General features: G+C 39.4%; 1 pseudogene; it reads left to right on the forward strand.

The window, feature by feature from the left end:
* Positions 1-7,861, forward strand: part of LOC100469452 — a 74,586-nt pseudogene extending 66,725 nt beyond the window's left edge.
* Positions 7,862-21,784: the final 13,923 nt, after the last annotated feature.

A 21,784-nucleotide genomic window follows, 5' to 3' on the forward strand; every position in this document is an offset into this window, starting at 1 on the left:
AAATTGTGATATATATAGATTTATATGCAATGGAATATTCAGCCATAAGAAAGAAATCCTGCCATTTGCAACAATATGGGTGGACCTTGGTAACGTTATACAAAGTGAAATAAGTCAGAGAAGGCCAAATACTATCTAATTTCTCTTATATGTGGAATCTAAAACAACAACAAAAAACCTCATACATACTGAGGACAGATTGACGGTTGCCAGACACAGGGGTGGGAAAAGTGAGTGAACTGGGGTTTTTTTGCTCTAAATAATTTTTTTTTAAAGTCTGTTTCTTTCTGACACAGATGCACTCTCAACAGAACACCAGTGTTTGTACTGTGATCACTCCGGTGCACTTGGATTTTAAAAATTCAAAATGGGACACATACCTGGAAAGACACATACATCCACACGCCATTACAGCCTTGCTTGTAGTTTTATTATATATATAAAAATCCATTAGTAGGTTTCGTACGAGTAACAGGAAGAAGGCAAAATAACTCCTCTATCTTTTGAACACCCAGCTCTATTTGACCCATGGAGCGAAGTTATGATGAAGGAATTTATTTTGTATTTTATAAGCAGGATCTATGAGGACAAGGGAGAAAAATCTTACTCTATGACAACAGGAAAATAAAGCTTCAAAGACATTAACAGCATTCGCACAGGGGTAATATGTAGGTGTCTGTGGGAAAGCAGAACAGATTTATGTCAACGCACTATCTCCAGGCAAAAGTCTTCATTCCGTCATCATATTATAAGAAACTAGTGCACACTTTAATTGCATTAAAAGCCCTGTTTACCAAAACACACACACAAAGTATCATATTTCTAAAATGTACATGTTTCCAGATACTTCAACTAACTCACAATGGCTTAGTAACAACTTATGCTAACAGAAATTCTAATCACGTTACATTCTGATTTTCTGGGCAATTTTGCCAGGAACTTATCATGAAAAAAATATATGTGTATTTAAATAATCAGATATTTTAATTACCCAAGTATATAGAACCTTAATGTTTAGTTTTAAAATATTTTTTATTGTTCCCCATATTGAAATCTTTGTATCTCATTTTTTTTTTGTTTACTACAAATGGCCAGATTCACATGAAAAACATCTAAAAATTACACGTGGTCTTCAATTTATATTTGGATTCTCTCTTTTAAGACTTTGCCCAAGTTATACTGGTATCAACAAGATGCTTTAGGAGAAACCCTTCAACTGGGACTGTATGCACATTGAAAAAGATGTCACTCGAGATCAAGTTTCACTTTTTTTCTGAGGTTTACTGCCTATGGTTTAGGCTGTCCTGAACATAACATTTAGTTACTGACTCACGGCATGCAAGCAGAGGTTGGAGGGATACCCATTTTGAACAAAGGAGCTACACAGGACATCAGTTCAGAAGACCCCTTAATGGCCTTAAAATGAGCCTAAACATACCTCCTGCCATTCGCCAAACAACTATGGGCTCTTTTTCTCCACTTGTGAACAGCAAATGGGTTTAGCAATTGTGGCTATTATCTATTTAGAAAGTCATAAACAAAAATATTTGGCATCTTTCCCAGAAGAAAATGTTTGCATGATGCCACAAGTGAGCGTGTAATGCTGGCAAATTCCTGGGAGAGTCAGCTCTGTCCGAGCATCACGTACCTTGCCGGCATACCCAGTTAAATGAGGTCTGCGATGGACTGCTCTCAAGGCCTCACCGTTTCACTCCGGGGAAGTAGGATGCCACTTCCTCCCTTCCACTCCCAATCTTCAAGTCCAGAGCTCCTCAGAGATTTGAAAAAAAGAAAACCTACAGAGAGCTCAATTCAAATGGGGATACCTAAAATTGTTCAATGTCATTTTGAATAGAGAATAAATGAGTAGTAGAAAAGCCCTTTGATATCTGTCTCTCGGTTTCTATAATTTTGTGCCTGACTATTTCCAAGGGGCCAAATTCTCTATAGAGAAGGAAGTCAACCCGGATTTTGTCAAGTGCTTCAAGCAGGCATCTCAACTTTCCCTGGGAATACTCAACTTCTTGAAGTATTTAATTCACCTTATCTCTCTCCAGCACCTCGAGCCGTGCTTTGCTCAATAAGCACTTGGAGGGAGGGTGAAGAACCGGGCCTGTGGGTGAAATGCTGTTTCCCCTTCATTCATCCATAGAGCGAAAACCTCTGCGTGACCCATCATCTTCCACCCAAAGAACAAGGCAGAAAAGCTTGTCTGCCCTATGAAGGTAATAGGAAGACACGTTCTCACAGAGCCCTGGAGAAATACAGAAGGGTACTTATTAATTTCCAGGAGACCGGCTAAGGTCTTTTAACAAGTAAATGTTTGAGATTCCAACATTCCAATGAGTGTCAGAAGGTTTCAAAGAATGCAGATATATTTAGCTTTCAGTCTCAGAGGAAACAAAAATAAATAGATCAAGCAGATTTTTACCACTAACTTTATTGTAAAATAGTAACTTGAGAACAAAGAAAAATGATTCTCTAGCCTGCCTTACCTTATTGAAAGGATGGGGGAATTTATTCATATAACCATCTTGAGGTAATCAATAGGTATAAAAAATACATCTGAACAAAGGAAGGGGCCCAGCTGCTATTTAAATGCTGACAAGCACGTGGCCTCTAAGGGCAGGAGGTGAACAACCTCTCTCTCACGAAGGACAAGTAGACAATCGTACCAATAGATTTCACCTAATGGGAGCTCCCCTTTATTTTAATGGGAACCAGGAGTTATTAGAACTAGTATTTCCTTACTCACATAATATCTACAGACTGCGGAGAGCTGGAGAAGAGCTCAACAGAGAGCAAAGACGACACTCCCTGGACAAAGAGGACTCTTTGCTGGTGTTTGCTGTCACTAAAACAGATGTATAATTATGACACTTAAAAAATGGAGCACAACCATTAAGGGCACACTTGTCAGAGGGAAAAATGCAGTAAGCGGATGGGGGGAGATTGCCACCAACATTCTGCCTACTTCGAACTTGTCTGAAATTTTGGACAAGTCCCTGAACTTGTGTTTTTATTTCTAAAGTGCAGATGATTGGGTTTGCCCAGTAGAGACGTGAGATCCAAACTTTACTTCGATTGCATCCCTTAGGTCTGCTGCTAAGTTTTGGTTGAGATGCAGAATTAAGTTCACAATTAAGTGTCAGAATCTCCCCCACATTCCCAGGATTCTGTATACAGTCACTCACCCAGTCCATATCCTATGACTGGTTTAGAGCCCGAGCTCCTGGACAAGGCGGAAGCTTCACTTCAGTCCCCTATCAGGGACATTCCATTTTTTTTATTTGAACCACCCCTTACCTCTAAACTAGTTCTCTAGTTTCTAGATTTTGCCCATGCTGATCTGGGTACAGTCCTGTTTTCACCTTTTCCATAAAACTTCCTCTCCCCCCAGCAACGCTCTCAAAAGCACCCATAGTTCGAGAACAGATTTGGCACTCTCAAGGCATTTCTTACCGCCTTGCATCACAGAGACCTACACGCATGTACTAGATTTAAACCCACTGAAGACGAGTCTTTGTTTTCTGAAAGTTCCTAAAATCCTTACCACCTAGTAAATCTCTTTTTTTTTTTTTAAAGATTTATTTATTTATTTATTTATTCGATAGAGATAGAGACAGCCAGCGAGAGAGGAAACACAAGCAGGGGGAGTGGGAGAGGAAGATGCAGGCTCATAGCGGAGGAGCCTGATGTGGGGCTCGATCCCATAACGCCGGGATCACGCCCTGAGCCGAAGGCAGACGCTTAACCGCTGTGCCACCCAGGCGCCCCCACCTAGTAAATCTCTTAAACATGAAACAACATAATCAATGTTGGATATATACTCAGGGATTTCACTTTACAAAACGTATTTTTCAAAGTAATTTAGACTTCATTTAAAATACACTATATTAGACAGAATACACATTCTTCTCAAGTGCATGTGGGATATTCTCCACGATAGATCACATGTCAGACTATAAAACAAGTCTCAATAAATGTAAGAAGACTGAAATCATATCAGGCATCTTTTCTAATCACAACTTAATGAAACCAGGCATCAAGTACAAGGAGGAAAGTGGAAAACACACAAGCATATGGAGACTAAACAGCATGCTACTCTCCAGCCAAATGGTCAATACAGAAATCAAAGAGAAATTTAAAAAGTACCTGAAGACAAATAAGAATAAAAATACAATGCTTCAAAGTCAATGGGATGCAGCAAAAGCAGTTCTAAAAGGGAAGTTTACAGTGATACAGGCCTACCTCAAGGAATAAAAATTTCAAAGAAACAATTTGACCTCATACCTAAAGGAACTAGAGAGAAAAACAAAACCTGAAGTTAGTAGAAGGAAGGAAAGTTGGTTCTTTTATTTATTTATTTTTAAAGTAATTACTATGCCTAACATGAGGCTCAAACTCAGAATCCTGAGACCAAGATTACATGCTCTACTGACTGAGCCAGCTAGGTCTCCTGAAAACTGGTTCTTTAAAAAAATATAAATTTTTAAAAAAACTATCAAGAAAAAAAGACAGATGGCCCAAATTAAATCAGAAATAAAAGAGATGTTATAATCAATACTACAGAAATACAAAGGATCATAAAAGACTAGTATGAACAATTATACACCAACAAATTGCACAACCTGGAATGGATAAATTCCTAGAAATATACAATCTGCCAAGACTAAGTCAGAAAGAAAGAGAACATCTAAACACACCAATTAGTAGTAATGAAATTGAATCAGTAATCAAAAAAACTTAAAAGCAGCTGGCTGTCTCTATCTCTGTCAAATAAATAAATAAAATATTTAAAAAAAAAAAACTTAAAAGCAAAAACAACAACAACAAAAAAACCCACTTAGAAGTCTGGGACCAAAAACTTCACCGATGAATCCTACCAAACACTTAAAGAATAATTACTATTCTTCTCAAGCTATTCCCAGAAAGCTGAAGAGGAAGTAATGCTTCCAAACTCATTCCACAAGGCCAGCATGACTCTGATACTGAAACCAGACAAAAACATTACAAACAAACAAACAAAAAATTACAGGCCAATATCCCTGATGAGCATAGATGCAAAAGCCCTCAACAAAATATTAGCAAATCCAATTAAAAACACATTAAAAGGATCATACACCATGACCAAGTGGGATTTATTTCAGGGATGCAAGGGTGGTTCAGTATTTGCAATCAATCAGTGTGATACACCACATTAACAAATGCAGGGTAAAAATTATACAATCATCTCCAACAGATACAAAGAAATACTTGACGGAATTCAACATCCATTAGTAATAAAAACTCTCAACAGAGTGGGGTATAGAGGGAATGTGCCTTGACATAGTAAGGGCCATATATGCCAAACCCACAGGTAATATCATACCAACAGTAAAAATTTGAAAACTTTTCCTTTAAGAGTAGGAACAAGACAAAGATGTCCACTCTTGCTGCTTTTATTCACAGTATTGGAAGTTTTAGCCACAGCAATTAGACAAGAAATATAAGTCACCTGCATTGGAAGAAGTAGAACTGTCACTATTCACAGACAACATGATGCTATACAGAGAGAATCCTAAAGCCTCCATCCAAGAACTATTAGAATAAAGGAGTTCAGTGAAGTGGCAGGATGCATAATTAATATACAGAAAGCTGTTACATTATTATACACTAAAAACCTGCTATCAGAAAGGGAAATAAAACAATCTCACTTATAATTGCATCAAAAAGAATTAAAGACCTAAGAGTAAATTTAACCAAAGAGGTGAGAGACCAGTACTCTGAAAACCATAAGAGGCTGATGAAAGATACTGAAGATTGTATAAATGCAACATAAGGAAAGACATACTGTGCTCATGGATTGGAAGAATATTGTTAAAATGCTCATACTACCCAAAGCAACCTACAAATTTAATGAAATGCCTATCAAAATATTAATAGCATTTTTCACAGAACTAGAACAAGAATCCTAAAATCTGCATGGAACCACAAAAGACCCTGAATAGCCAAAGCAAACTTCAGCAAGAACAAAACTGAAGGTATGACACTTCTAGATTTCAAACTATTGCAAAGAATAGTAATCAAAGCAGCATGGTGCTGACACAAAAACAGACACCAGATCAGTGGAACTCAGCAGAAAGCCCAGAAATAAACAGATGCTTAGCCTGTCAATTAATTTACACTACAGGAGGCAAGATATACAATGGGGGAAAAGACAGTCTCTTAAATAAATGGTCTTGGGGAAACTGGAAAGCTGCATGCAAAAGAATGAAACTAGACCACTTACACCATGTAAAAAACCAAACTCAAAATGGGTGAATGGCTTAAATATAGAACCTGAAGCCACAGATCTCCTGGATGGAAACAGAGGCAGTAAGTTCTTTGACATTTGTCTTTGTGATATTATTTTTTGCATCTGTCTCCTCAGAGTCAAGGACAACCAAAACCAAAAATAAATAAATGGGACTACATTCAACTAAAAAAGTTTCACTAGTGAAAGAACCCATCAACAAAAAGAAAAGGCAACCTACTGAACAGGCTAAGATATTTGTAAGTCATGTATGTGATTAGAGGCTAACATCCAACATATATAAAGACCTCCTAAGATTCAATATCAACAAAACAATCCAATTAAAAAATGGGCCAAGGATCCGAATAGACATTTTTTCAAAGATGACAGACAGATGGCTAATAGGCACATGAAAAGGTACTTAATGTCACTAAACATCAGGGAGATGCAAATGAAAGCCACAATGATAGATCACCTTAGACCTGTTAGCATGCTATTATCGAAAAGACAAGGAGCAGAGGAGGGCAGCGGTGGGTGGTTTGGTACTGCAGGGAGAGACCGTAGGTTGGCGCTGTTGCCCAGCAGCTTCCAGTAGCCCCACAAGTTCCCCAGGAACCAGCCCCTGCGTGTGCCTGTGGCCCGTGGTGCAGGTGGCACTGGGGGACTCATGCACACAGCCACAACCGGTTCGGGCAGGTGGTATCCCAAGCAAGGTGTTCACCAAGGAGCTGGACCCGTGCATCGAATGGCTGAAGAGTGCCAGCAGCTGTCAGAGTCCCAGGTCAAGAGCCCCTGCGAGAAGGCTAAAGAAATCCTATCAAAAGAATGGAATGTGCGAGAAAGTTCGATGCCCAGTTCCCATCTGCGGAGATGCGCAGGGACAATTTCATGACCTCATGGAACTGTTTAGAATTGGTGGCAAATCACCAGACATAAATGACTTGTTTATGGGAGAGTATGTTGACAGAGGATATTACTCCGTTGAAATACTTACGCTGCTTGTGGCTCTTCCGGTTTGAACACATCAGCGTTCTCCAAACAAATTATGAGAGTAGACAGACGACACAAGTATGCGGTTTCTATGAAGAGTGTGTAGCAAAATATGGAAATGCAAATGTTTGGAAACATTTTAAAGATCTTTCTGACTCTTCCTCTCACTGCCTTGGTGGGTGGGCAGATACTCCGTCTACATGGTGGCCTCTCACCGTCCGTAGCCACACTGGGTCACATCAAAGCGCTGGAGAGCCTGCAAGTTCCTCCTGAGGGCCCCATGTGTGACTTGCTATGTCAGATCCAGATGATCCGGGTGGTTGGGCTGTATCTCCTAGAGGCTGGTTACACCTCTGGGCAGGACATTTCCGAAATATTTGGCATCCAGAGCTCACCAGCTGGTGATGGACGGATGTAACCGGCGCACTGACCGGCACGTAGGCACGATTTTCACTGCTCCTAACCACTGTTAGCGTTAGGGTAATCAGGCTGCAGTCATGAACTTGACGATACTCTAAAATGCTTTATTACAGTGTGACCCAGCACCCCGCAAAGGTGAGCCAAATTACTTGTAGTACCCCGGACCACTTCCTGTAATGAAATTTTAAACTTGTACAGTGTTACCATGAACCATATATTGACCTCATGGAAATGGGAAGAGCAACAGTAACTCCAAAGTGTCAGAGAATAGTTAACATTCAAAATACTTGTTTTCAGATGGACCATTAGATGTGCCATATAAAAATACAAAGCCTCTTGTCAACAACAGTCATGGCCGCGTTAGAATCAATCAGTTCGTGGTACACTAAAGCGACATTGTTGGTGAAGAACCCAGTTTCTGGCAAAGCGCTATTTGTAGTAACTTTTGCTTTCTCTGAGAGACTGCAGGTGATAAGACGTAAACATTAGCACCCCTTGAATACAGTTTAACATCCCATTTAGCTTTTGCTTTGCTCAGCATGACTGTAGATAAGGATAGCAGCAAACCATCATCAGAGCTTTATGAACATTTTTAAAAAGTATCAAGGCCTACCCTCTACTTGTGAGTTTTGAAATCATCTGATTTTCAGGAATACTGTTTAATCGTAGGGTCTGTCTGCACTCACGTTGTTGTTATTGTCAGAACCTGGTGAACTGTCCTGAACAGAACTGTTTCCCCTCCTATTAAGACGACGTTACTGGACAAGAGCACTGCAGTGTATTTCATAAGAAATAAGTGCTGGCGAGGCCATGGAGAAAAGGAAACCCTTGTGCACTGTTGGTGGGAACGTAAATTGGTGCAGCCACTATAGAAAATAGATTGGAGATTCCTCCCAAAAATTAAAAATAGAACTACAATATGATCCAGCAATTCTACTTCTAGGTATTTATCCAAAAAGTGAAAACAAGAATTTGAAAAGACATATGTTCCGTTACGTTCACAGCACTATTTGTAACAGCCAAGATATGGAAACAACCGAAATGTTCATCAATAGGTGAATGGATAAAGACGATGAAGTATTTATATACAATGGCTTACTATTCAGCTATAAAAACAATGAAATCTTGCCATTTGCAATAATATGGATGGGACCTAGAGAGTTTTAATGATAAGTGAAATAAGTAAGACAGAGAACAACAAATACCATATGACTTCACTTGTGGAAGCTGAAAAACAGAACAAAAGAAAGAAACAAAACAAAATGACTCAGATACTGAGAAACTGATGATTGCCAGAAGGGAGGAGGGGAGAGGGATGGACGGAGTAGGCAAAAGATTAAAAGGTACAATCTCCCAGTTCCACAATAAAACATGGACACATAATATATAGCATAAGGAATATAGTCAATAACATCATAACAACTTTGTATGGTGACAGATGGTGACTATGCTTATTGTGGTGACCGTTTTACAATGTATCTCAATCATTATGCTATACACCTGCAACTAATATTGTATGTCGTTCTTCAATAAAAATAAAATACACTATGAACACTGACTTTATTAGTTCCTATGTTCACTGCTTTTTATGAAAAGAATAACTATCCTCTACTGGTTTTCACAGGCTTTGATTTTTGTGTACAGTTTCAAGGCAACCTCGTACGGGATTTGGAGCTCCCTGAAACACACCCAAATGCTATAGTCTTATGTTTAGAAATAAAAATCACAATGTTCTACAATATTTTACAATGTACACCATACAGTTGGTTCTGTATCTCTGTTTTAAAGATGATATTAACTTGAGTTCTAGATTTTTGCTCCAAATCTATAAATTATCTGATTTATAAGAATCTAAACCTCTCTTTAAAATCTAGAGCAGGGTTTCTCACGTTCGGCATACGTGACATTTTGGAATAGATCATTGGTTTTGGGGGTTGGGGCTCTCCTGTGCACGGTTAGATGTTCAGCAGCACCCTGGGCTTCTGCCCCGTAGAAGCCAATAGTGTCCTTCTGTTACCCCCACTGGGACAAAAAAATGCCTCAACACACTGACCAATGTCCCTGGGGAGAAAATTCCAGCTCCTTGTGATTTCCAAATCAGTATCAATGACATCACCTGTGAGCTTATTAAAAATGCAAATTTGTAAGTCCACCCTGACCCAGTGAACCAGAATCTCGGGGCGGTACCCAGGAAACTGCCACTTAACGAGCTCTCCAGACGATTTTAATGTGCATTTAAGTTTGAAATCCACAGAGGCCCAGGCCCAGTGAAATAGGACAGGGCTTGGACTTTCGCATTTTTATTAAGTTCTACAGATGATTCTGATACTGACTAGAGTTTAAGAGCCACTAGAACCGAGGTTACTACATTTGTTTGCATATTAGAATAACCTGGGGGGGTTGGAAGGTGGGGCAGAGATATTTGCAAGTCTTGAAACTCAGGTCACATGCTACACAAATTACATCACAGTCTTGGAGGCTGGGACACAGACCGCAATACGTTTGAAGCTTAAGTATTGGCTGCGCATTAGAAACACCTGGGAAGATGTGAGACTACTTGTGATTGGTCCCATTTCCTTGAATTGAATCACAACTCAAGGATCACGTTTCGCCCCAAACAATGTCCCAGGTGATTCTAATGTGCATCCAGGACTGAGAATTACTGCTCTAAGTTTGCATAAATNCACTTGTGATTGGTCCCATTTCCTTGAATTGAATCACAACTCAAGGATCACGTTTCGCCCCCAAACAATGTCCCAGGTGATTCTAATGTGCATCCAGGACTGAGAATTACTGCTCTAAGTTTGCATAAATATTGGGAAGCATAAATATTGTCATTAGGGATGCAGACTCTAGATTCCAATTGCCTGGGTTTGAATCCCAGGTTTACCTCTTCCTGTTTGATCTTGGGCAAGTTACTTAACCACACTAAGCGCCGATGTCCTCTTCTGTCAAATGAGGAAGATAATGATGATACTTCTCTAGGGTGTTGTAAGAATTAAATGAAATGACCCATTCAAAATACTCATGTGGCATCATTGGAACAAAAGTAGCACTCAGCAAAATTTCTAATAATTTTTTAAAGCAAGCTCTTATGATGAGATTAGACATTAAGAAATAGATCTCTTCAGAGGTAAGTACTTATAGGCAAACGTGGCATTCTTACTCTAAGCAAGACAAACCTGCTGGTGTCCAGAGTTGTGTTTCTAGCAAATAGGGTTTGGCTACAAATTCTGGAAGCTGTGGATTTCAAAAATGCTATTTTAATATTGCCAATCATCCAGGTATCCAAAAACAGAGGACATGAGATGAAAACATCTTTGCACTGGGGCTGATGGCCTTTCATGGATTTGCAAAGCAACTGACCATGGCCTTTCTCAGGGAGACCATTGAGGCTATGTGATTAACATAAGTTGCATTTCCCCCCCAAAGTACCCCTGATAATCTTCCTAGGGCACAGTCTCAGTTCTCTGTCCTACCCCCAGCAGTTCCCTGTACCTTGCTTGCCTCTTTCGAGTTTCTCCCATTTTCATGAACTTGTGGACGCAGAGGACGAGGCTGACATTTTGGCAGAGAATCATGACATTCACAGAAGTGTCTCTCCATGGTAAATATAGCCCAGTAGAATCAGCATGTCCTAAGATATTTCTACGGATCTTGAAGATTTTCTTCACTGTCTCCACAGAAAGTTTTAGAGGTCTTAACAACTAATTGAAAATCAGAATTTATTTATAAAACACCCATAAAAAATCGTTGACATAGGTGTGTGGGTCCTAAAAATCAAATAAAATCAAGGCAAGTTCTGATAAGATTCTGTGTCACCTTAGAATTCTATTTTGGCTTATTATTTTCGACAGATTCTGTGTCAGAGAACTTTAAGTCCATGTGTCAGCAAAGCATACTAGAGTCTGACAGAAGGATGTAGGAATCCTGATCCACAACTTGCTGTTTATGTGTCCTGGGGTGAGTTCATCTCTCGGACCTGTAGTTTCCTTATGATTTTCCTGATAGAGTTATTTCCGAGTATTAAACGAGACAAAGAGGAGGTAACTCTGATGTCACTGTCCCCTCATTTTCTAGCTCCTGCTGGCAACAAGTCTGAGTTTGAGACACAAACGATAGCAGGTACAGACAAGTAGCCATCACAATGTTTCAAATTCTGGAGGTTGTTTTCAGCATTTAATTCAAGCACAGAGGGGGAGGGAATCTTAATGATCCCAGTGAATCATCAAAGGATATAAAAAATAATGACCCATATTGAGATTTTTTTAATGGACAGATTTTGTGTCACAGAAATTAAATCAAGTTAAATTTGCTACCATCCTTTGGTTCTGAGAAACACCAAGGCCCTCTTTAGATGATAGACTTCAAATGCCCTGAGGAAGGGCAAACGCCTATGGACACATCTCAACTNCTAAATCAAGTTACCATCCTTTGGTTCTGAGAAACGCCAAGGCCCTCTTTAGATGATAGACTTCAAATGCCCTGAGGAAGGGCAAACGCCTATGGACACATCTCAACTCCAGAGGACTCATCGGACCAGCCATGAGACGCATCTCCACGGTGTCATGGTGCTTTGCCGAGTGCACTTCTGTTAACTCAATGTTTAAGCAACAAATCCAGTTTTTAGCGTTTAAGAACAACATGGTGGGCTTAATGTTTGCTGTAAGCCTGTAGATGTTTGTTACAATTGCAGTTGAAACTTTTAAGAAGTAGTTCAAAACTTGAGCCTGCACTAGGATAAAAGAGATCAGAGACTTGGTCATAAGTGTGTGGTCTTTAGACCAGCAGCTCCACTGACACCTGGGAGTTTTAGAAAGAGAGATTCTTAGGCACCACGCCACAGGAGTGGAGCCTCGCGCTCTCCGTTTCAATAAACTGTCTCCATCTTCTGATGTTCACTTAAGTTTGAAAACTACTGCTCTAATGCAATGCTTCCTAAATCTTGGTGTTCATTACTAACGATCACCTGGAAAGGTTGTTTAAAAAACAAGTCAATGGACGATCTCGTGCCAACGCTCCAGATTCTAATTCAGTTGGTTTGGGACCAGAGAATACACATTTTAAAAAGATGCCTCTGGGTGATTCTATTGATTGTCTGGGTTTGGAAACCACTTCATACATTATGAAGTTTCAGGGGCTCACATTGAGGAGGGGAGAGATGGAAAAGGGGAGGAGGGGAGAGAAGGAAAAAGGAGGAGGGGAGGGAAGAACAGGAGGGGGGAGGGAAAAGAGGATTAAATAGTTTTTCTTTAAGCACAAATATCCCATCACTGACATATCTATATTTAATATCATTTTCGGAACTGGGCTTAAAGAACTTACATGAATGGCAAGGTGTTTAAACAAGGCCCAGGTTAAAAATTGTTCACTTTTGGGGCGCCTGGGCGGCAGAGTCGTTAGGCGTCTGCCTTCGGCTCAGGGCGTGATCCCGACGTTATGGGATCGAGACCCACATCAGGCTCCTCCGCTATGAGCCTGCTTCTTCCTCTCCCACTCCCCCTGCTTGTGTTCCCTCTCTCGCTGGCTGTCTCTATCTCTGTCAAATAAATAAATAAAATCTAAAAAAAAAAATTGTTCACTTTTCCTCTAATTTTTGACTGTAATTAATGATTACTTAATTTCACCCTTGTTAACTACAAGATTTGACTACATTATCCTTTTCTAACACACTTGAAATGTTTACCTTGGAGTCAGACCCTTTCACTACTTGTCCTAAGCTCTTAGGCTTGAAATAAAAAAAAAAAAAATCCTGGTAACAACTTGTCCTCAATATTCTGACCACTGGCAAATTCTGTCCACATGGAATGTGGAGCTACATGCGGGCTGAGCTCTTCAGCTCCTTCGGCTGAAATCATCTGTAATATTTCTCTGACTCTCCCACATCCGATCTTGTGGGCCCACATAAGAAACCTGCTGTCATACAAAATATCTTCAAATGACAGCAAGAAGAGCTTTTGTGATATATATTCAAATATCATAAAGGGAAAAACATTATGCCCCACACTTGAAGAGAAGCATTACCTTCCCAACAGTAATTCTAGCCCTCACACCTGATTATGAAATAAAGGCCCCTTTCCAACACTCTAGATCAGGGAAGTGGCAAACTTTGACCCATCACTTAGTTTTGTACAACCCATGAACTAAGAAAGGTTTTTACATTTTTAAAGGGTGGAAAAAAATCAAAAGAATCCTACTTTGTGACAGGCAAAAATAATGATATTCAAATGTCAGTGTCCAAAATAAAATGCAAACAATGTCAGAACCTAGCCACATTCATTCATTTATTGTTTTTGGCTTTTGTTCTACAAAGTACAAAGGCAGTACTGAGTACTACTACAGTATTGAATTTTCATGCTACCAAGACTGCAGAGGTCATAAAACCCACAAAACTAAAAACATTTCCTCGTGGCCCTTTACAGAAAAAAAAAAAAAAAAAAAAAAACNGCTTACATTTTTTTTTAAAGATTTTATTTATTTATTTGACAGAGATAGAGACAGCCAGTGCGAGAGGGAATACAAGCAGGGGGAGTGGGAGAGGAAGAAGCAGGCCCACAGCAGAGGAGCCCGATGTGGGGCTCGATCCCATAACGCCGGGATCACGCCCTGAGCTGAAGGCAGGCGCTTAACCGCTGTGCCACCCAGGCGCCCCAATGCCACCCAGGCGCCCCTAGTGCCACCCAGGCGCCCCAGCCTTACATTTTTAACATCATTTAGAATAGGAACTTTAAAAAGGATATAAAATGGAGATTTCCAGGGTGTAACCCACCTAGGACATAAAGGAAGCATAAGGTGAAGGAAACCAAGGCTCATGGCTTAATGAGAACGGGAACTTACTTTTCTCTAGGGCCATTTTCTGCCCCCAAAACAAGGAAACTGTCTTCTCTGGCAAATTTTTTTTGGTCATAAATAAATCTGAATCACGATAGCTTTTTCTGTACAAAGCCATGAAGATCTTTAACTTTAACTTTCAACTATTTTATCACATTTTTTCATTTCATAGGAAGTTCTTATTTTCTCCTGCCAAGTATCCAATGAGAACATACTTACCTACCATGTTTCAAAGAGTATTGACATCTGAATTATATTTAAAATGGAGAAAGGGTGAAGACAAGAGGATGAATCAATCTTAGAAAAACAAAGTAATGCCAGAGATCTAACATCACATGAGAAATAAGACCAAGAAATAAATGAAAACCAACAGCAGTCACTTTTCAAGATGGTGGCCAAGCAAAGTCTAAAACAAACAGATTTTCCTCACAAATTCAGCCTCCAGTGACATTTTTCTGGCCTTCTTGTTATGGAAACTGAACGATGGAAGTACAGAGTTCATTGTAACTGCTGATTTCAGGTCAGCTATCATAAACATCTCTACATTTTTCATTGCTCATATTATTGGCACCTTCAAACAGTTACATAATAACTCACAAGCACAGGGAACATGCTAGTTCTTTTGCATACAATATTACTAAAGAGTACACTAGTTTCATAGGCAGAATCACATTTTTTGTGCTATTTTTGTGTGTGTGTGTGTAAATGCCCTGTGTTTTATGAAAGTGATAGAAATCCTCTGCTACAATCTCAAATTATAGGTCACAATCCCAAGAGTAAGATACCAGAGAAAATTGCTACTCAGGAATACTATTTACACTTGTAGCAGGCTGCATTTCTTTAAATATAGGCATTCAAATAGTTATTGATCTTATTGTTAGTGGCAGGGCAAATGACCATATGTAAAAACATGGTTGGAACTTGTGATAGGCCCCAGATTGAACAAGTAGTAGTTTAAACGTCCACACTTGTGGATTTGGGATGAATACTTGCTTCGTGGCCTGCCTCCCAAATAACTTTTAGCTAGGGGTCAAATAGCAAGATTGGTTAAAGGAAAATGTCACTTTCATCATTGAAAATAACAGCTAAAATTCACTGAGTGCTTCAAGTATAAAGCATTGTTCCATCCAGCAGCACCTGTGGCAGATGGTAATAGTTTAAGCAAGTAGGAAGACAAGACGCGGAGAGGATGTCGCGTCCCCTAGTCTAGCTCTCTATTCTCATGGTACTCAGTCAGCTGGGCGGGAGCCTAAGCAGAGGTGGTCTCCAGGACAAGCCCACAGCGTCTCTAATGTCTATGTTCTCATAACAAAGGCTAGCAGCATTGCAAAACGGGCAGATACTTTGCTTGGTTCTGTGTATTGTTCTCTTTTGAGGCATGATAACCTTTCACGATGAATTGGTTAACATTGTGGAGGCATAGGAGTATCAATGTATGATTCTCGGGGAAGACTGGGAAGTCAGGAGACATAAATGACAGATTCTCATGTACCGTTTTGTACCTCCTCCCCTACCCCCTACACACAACAGTTCTAACTTTAAAGCAATGAAGAAACAAAACAAAAAAGGAAATTCAGAATTGAGACTTTAGCAATCACTAAGACAGAAAAGGCTAGTTTTAGAGTCCAGTAAAGCTGAGAAGTCTTTGTTTTGTTGTTTGAGGCTAGGTTCCTGAGGGGAGAGAAACATAACAATCCCTACGTTTACCTATTGCTTAAAAAACAATAAAACCCTCAGTTTGTTTCCCAGGATCCATAGGTACATTTCCCTCTTTGATTTCACCCCTTCAGATTTCCCTCCCTTACTCTATGGTCCTCTGTGCTACTGCTTATGTTCCACATATGAGTGAAACCATATGATAATTGTCTTTCTCTGCTTGACTTATTTCACTTAGCATAATCCCCTCCAGTCCCGTCCATGTCGATGCAAATGGTGGGTATTCATCCTTTTTGACGGCTGAGTAATATTCCATAGTATATATGGACCACATCTTCTTTATCCATTCATCTGGTGAAGGGCATCTTTGCTCCTTCCACAGTTTGGCTATTGTGGACATTGCTGCTATGAACACTGGGGTGCACATGCCCCTTCTTTTCACTACATCTGTATCTCTGGGATAAGTACTTACGGACCCCCAAAAACAAACTGAGGGGGGGATGGGGTAACAGGGTGATGGGTATTAAGGAGGGTATGTGTTGTGATGAGCACTGGGTATTACACGCAATTAATGAATCATTGAACACTGTATCAAAAACTAATGATGTACTATATAGTGGCTAACTAAATATAAGAAATAAATAAAAAATAAATAAAATCCAACTTTTGCAGGTAACGCCAAGGACTATAGAAAAGAAAAAAACAGTCAAAAGCTAAACTCATCTTTTGGTATACCCCATGACGACAGATAAAAAGCAAAGTCTTACATTAATTTTTAAATTTTTTTTGTGGGGGTTTGAACCTTAATGCACATGAAACATACAATATGGGTTACTGTGATATAACGTATACAGGCTCATAGACAACGGAAAGAGGTATGTTAGAAGGAAACAGATTTTATAACATTTTCATTCTCTACCTTTTATTTATGGACTATATAAGACCTCTGTGAACCAAAATTGGTAAGACCTGATACTAGTGGGTCTCAGAGCCACCTTGAAGACTTTCAAAAAATGGCTTAACACTTGCTTCTGATGAAAACAGTACCATGCCCTCATCACGACATTTACTAGGAAGAATATTTTCTACACTATTGTAATTGTGAGGAAAAAACTTACGTCAATTTTAAATACTGTTTTTTATAATAGAGGCATGGAATAATCCTGAAGAATTTTTTTAGACTAATTTTCCTCATGTTTGCCTGTGTTGCTGGGAATTCACCAAGAGAAGTAAATCATTACAGTAGAACCCATGTTGAACATCCTTAGACATCAGTTGCCAGGTGACATTCCTTGATTAGCGTAAAGCCCAGGGGGAGGACAGAGCGACATTAAAAGTCCTTGGTTTGTCTACAGCCATAAATTCTAGGCTTTTGCTCTCTTCTTTTAACTCTGGTCTATTTTTAAATATTCAATATGTGAGCAACTACCACACTACTAAAGGTCATATATTCATGACAGAACTTTTGAATAAAGGAGCTTGTAAATATAATTTACATCCAGTGTTTCTGAGAATTAAATAAGTGGTATCTGAAAGTGTGACCTGATACTGATTAGTTCCTTTCTCTATGAAGCAGAGATCCAGTCGCTGCAGAGTAAAAACCATGATTCAGACAAAATACCTCTGGAAGACCAAACAAATCTACAAAATCAAGACAATTAAAAAAAAAAAAACACCCAAAATGTAAAAACTAAAAGTGATGTTCCAAGTATTTGTGAAGTCGTATTTGTAAATATTAGTATAACTCCCACTTGGAGATTACAGACTTTGGCATTTTGTGTTTTTATGCAGCCTCATTAAACATGGGACAGTGTGATAGCTTGAATGTACAATGTGGGTTCAGGAGTGTGTGGGTCCCAGTATTCCTGCACTTTGTGTGGTCTATAGTGCTTAGAACTTTCAAAAATCATTCATATTCATGAATGTTTTAGTCTGTACCCCAGCACTATGGAGGAGGCAAGAAGTTTCACTCATCGGATAGGAAGTTTCAGTAAAAGTAAAGGATTTTACCAAAGTCACAGAGCTTGAAAGTATTGGAGTCATTACCAGTCAAATCATATTCATATTTTATTCCCAAACATTCCTTTTGTATAATAAGGAAAGCACTGGAGCCTCTTAAAAGTCTCTTCTCAAGCTAAAATTTTGTGATTCCACACCTCAGTTTTCTTGTCTCTATAACGGAGTGAACACTGTATGTACTTATTGGGTATACGGGTCAGATAATGCACACCGGCTTGCCTATGTAGCAGGAATTTTGAGCAGGAAATGAAGATGCCTCCAGGACTAACTGACCTCAGTTTGCATTAAGGTGGGATAAAACTCAGGTGATTGGAAGGCTGGGGGGAAATTTTCAGAAGTAAATATTCACGTGACTGGGAAAAAGTGGAGACCTCATCTCCTGAAGGCTAGAAGGGTCTTTTTATGTTGAGAGTGATAAAGACTTGCAATAGGTGGATAAAAAAAAAAAATTCTATAGGGACAAACTTGTGCCAAGTTTGGAGGTTGGGATAGAAATGGGAAATGTCATAATGAAAAACATCTAGTCTGATGGAAATTCTACAATATATGATTTAATCACATTTTTATGCCCAGAATAAACTAATAAGAAGGTCTAGATCCATAGTTTGGATGCTAAAAACAAAATAACAACAACAAAAACAAACATCCCCCCCCAATCTTCTCTTCCTCCTTCCATTTCTCCCTTTCAATTTCCATCTGTTCCTCTTTAAATATTGGAGGAGAGCCCTTCCCCCTGACTAACCTTACTCGCTATTGGAAAGAGCACCAAACTATTTGGAAGCATGTCTTGAGAGAGTTATTCAGCCACCACCACCTTTCAAACCAGAGAGTTGTACTAAACAAGAGGAAGGTCGTGCTCAGAGTGAAGGAAACAACTTGAGCCACAAGCCACCTTGTACTATGAGGATTACTTTGAAGTCCAAGCCACGGAAAATTTGAGAAATGAAAGAGCTTAAGTACATAGGAGTTTATCTATCTCATTCAGAATAGCCAGTCTAGAGCTGGAATACTAGTGCTAAGTGCCTTCAGGGAACTAGGACCCTCTATCTGCTCCTTAATATCTGGTGTATTAGTTATTTATTGCTGTGTAACCGTGTTACCACAAACTTGACAGCTTAAAACAACCCCCCTTGGTATCTTAGTTTCTGTGGGTCAGGAGTCTGGGGTTGGTTTAGCTGGATCCTCTGCAAGACAGCAGTCGAGATGCTGTCCAGGGCTAGGTTCTCATCTGAAAGTTTGACTGGGGAAAGGGCTGCTTCCAAGCTAACATAGCTGTTGGCAACGTTCAGTTCCTTGTGCAGCATTAGACTGAGGGCCTTCATTTTTTTGCTAGTTGTTTTTATCTGGTTATTGGCCAGAGGCTTCCTCTAGTTCCTTGCCGCATGTACCTCTCCAACATGGCTGCTTGCTTCTTCAAAGATAGCAAGAGAGAATTTCTCAAAAAGATGTTACAATCTTATGTAACATAATCACAGGAGTGACAACCTATCACCTTTTCTGTATTCTATTGGTTAGAGGCAAGTCAGAGATTCTTCCCACACTCAAGGGGAAGGAATTGCACAAAAGCATGAACACCAGGAAGTGGGGATCATGGGAGCCATTTTAAAATCTGTCTATTGCACCTGGCATGGGCATAAGATGGTTATCACACTTCAAGACATCCCGTCTGTTCCAGGCAGGAAGAAGGAGGGAGGGGAAATGTGGCCCCAGGAGACTTCCTCTTACACATTATTGGTCAGAACTGTGTTGCACAGCCACACCACCTCAAAGACAGGCCAGGACTTCTAGTATTTAGCTTTTCCATCTTCTACAATAGAGGCAGCCCGGGGAGTTGTTTAATGGTAACTGACTGCAGCATCTGCCACTTTCTCTCCAAGGTGGCAAAGGAAGGTTAATGGTTTGGGTGAGGACCTAGGGATTTTGAACAGGAAGGGAAAGATTGGTGTGATTGGGGTTTAGTGATTTCCCAAATGAAGGCTACAAGACCATAACCACAGTTACGAGATAATCATAGTTGTGATGGGATTTATTTTCCTACCTTTCAGGTAGATGTGGCCTGGGGAAATAGAGAGGGTATAGATATATGTATGTAATGTGGTTATAAAACAATGAGATAAGTTTCCATAGCACATAAAGCAAGCAGCCTCTAGTTTTCTACTCAAAGTTAATAGTACAAATGGACATTTGTTATGAGCATTTGTGCTCTATCAGCCTTCCTTTTTGCAAATCTAGCAGGAGCAGATTCGAGTCTTTTTTGATGGTCTGAAAGCCTGAAAATTCTTGTAAAAAACATGTCACAAAATAGAAAAGTTAAATAATTATTTTCAGAATTTTTAATATCACTTCTTTATGTGAACTTTGTTTTCATATGCATGACCTTAACATTTCACTCTAAAACTAATTAGTTAATCTTCGGAATGTATAGCTCTCAATTTAAATGGACAGCATTGAAAAAAAAGATCAACCGTCACTCTGCTTTATGCCAGAAAGAAATTAACTTAGCTGGAACACTTCACCAATGTGGTAGAACCCCCTTGAGACAAAGTATCCTGGGAGCTAAATACTTGATCATCATTAAAGAAAATAAAATTATCTCCTCATTGTGTGTTCCTTGGATGTAAAAATTGTTACACAAAGACGAGGCTTAACATTGCCTGCAATATTTTTTCTCTTCACCGCACAATTTGTTATTTCTTGATGGAATCAAGTCACACTCTAGCCATATCAAGGTACTTTATGAAAAACTAGGATATGCTGTCAGTTTGAGAGATGAGTGGCCACACAAAAGATTCTTGTAATTCAGTTCCCTGGCTTCTTTTTAGTAACTTTCCAGAAAGAGCATATCAATTTTCAATGAAGTTCAGCTTTTCACTCTATCGAAATATTTCTAGTTTATCATTATTTGGGCCAGTAGACTGGCATATATTTATACGTTCTCTTTATCTAGCACCTTTCTTCCGAAAATTCAATGCTGATTAAAACCCTGTTGCTAATGCTCTGGGCAGCATCCAGACCATGCTCGCCGGGTGCACTGGATCTGTTCGATCCGGCAACGGCGTTCTCCCTCACAGAAACAATGGTACACTTTGAAGTAAAGACTGAGACTGCCCACAACGACAAGAAGATAGGAGACTGCAAAATCAAAGGAGAGGAGGACTTGTTCATGATACCCTTTGGGGATTTTAGAGTCAGGCACAGATGCACTTACTCATTCGGAGTTCATGTTTCATAAGATTTAGTTGACAATAGATTTCAATTTCACACCTTGATGGCTTTTCTCAACACCTAATTCTTTTTTTCTTTTTTTTTAAATTTTATTTTATTATATTATGTTAATCACCATACAGTACATCCCCAGATTCCGATGTAAAGTTTGATGCTTCATTAGTTGCGTATAACACCCAGTGCACCATGCAATACGTGCCCTCCTTNGAGGACTTGTTCATGATACCCTTTGGGGATTTTAGAGTCAGGCACAGATGCACTTACTCATTCGGAGTTCATGTTTCGCATAAAATTTAGTTGACAATAGATTTCAATTTCACACCTTGATGGCTTTTCTCAACACCTAATTCTTTTTTTCTTTTTTTTTAA

Source organism: Ailuropoda melanoleuca, chromosome 1 (genome assembly GCF_002007445.2).
Source record: "Ailuropoda melanoleuca isolate Jingjing chromosome 1, ASM200744v2, whole genome shotgun sequence".
In the NCBI taxonomy this organism is placed as follows: Eukaryota; Metazoa; Chordata; class Mammalia; order Carnivora; family Ursidae; genus Ailuropoda; species Ailuropoda melanoleuca.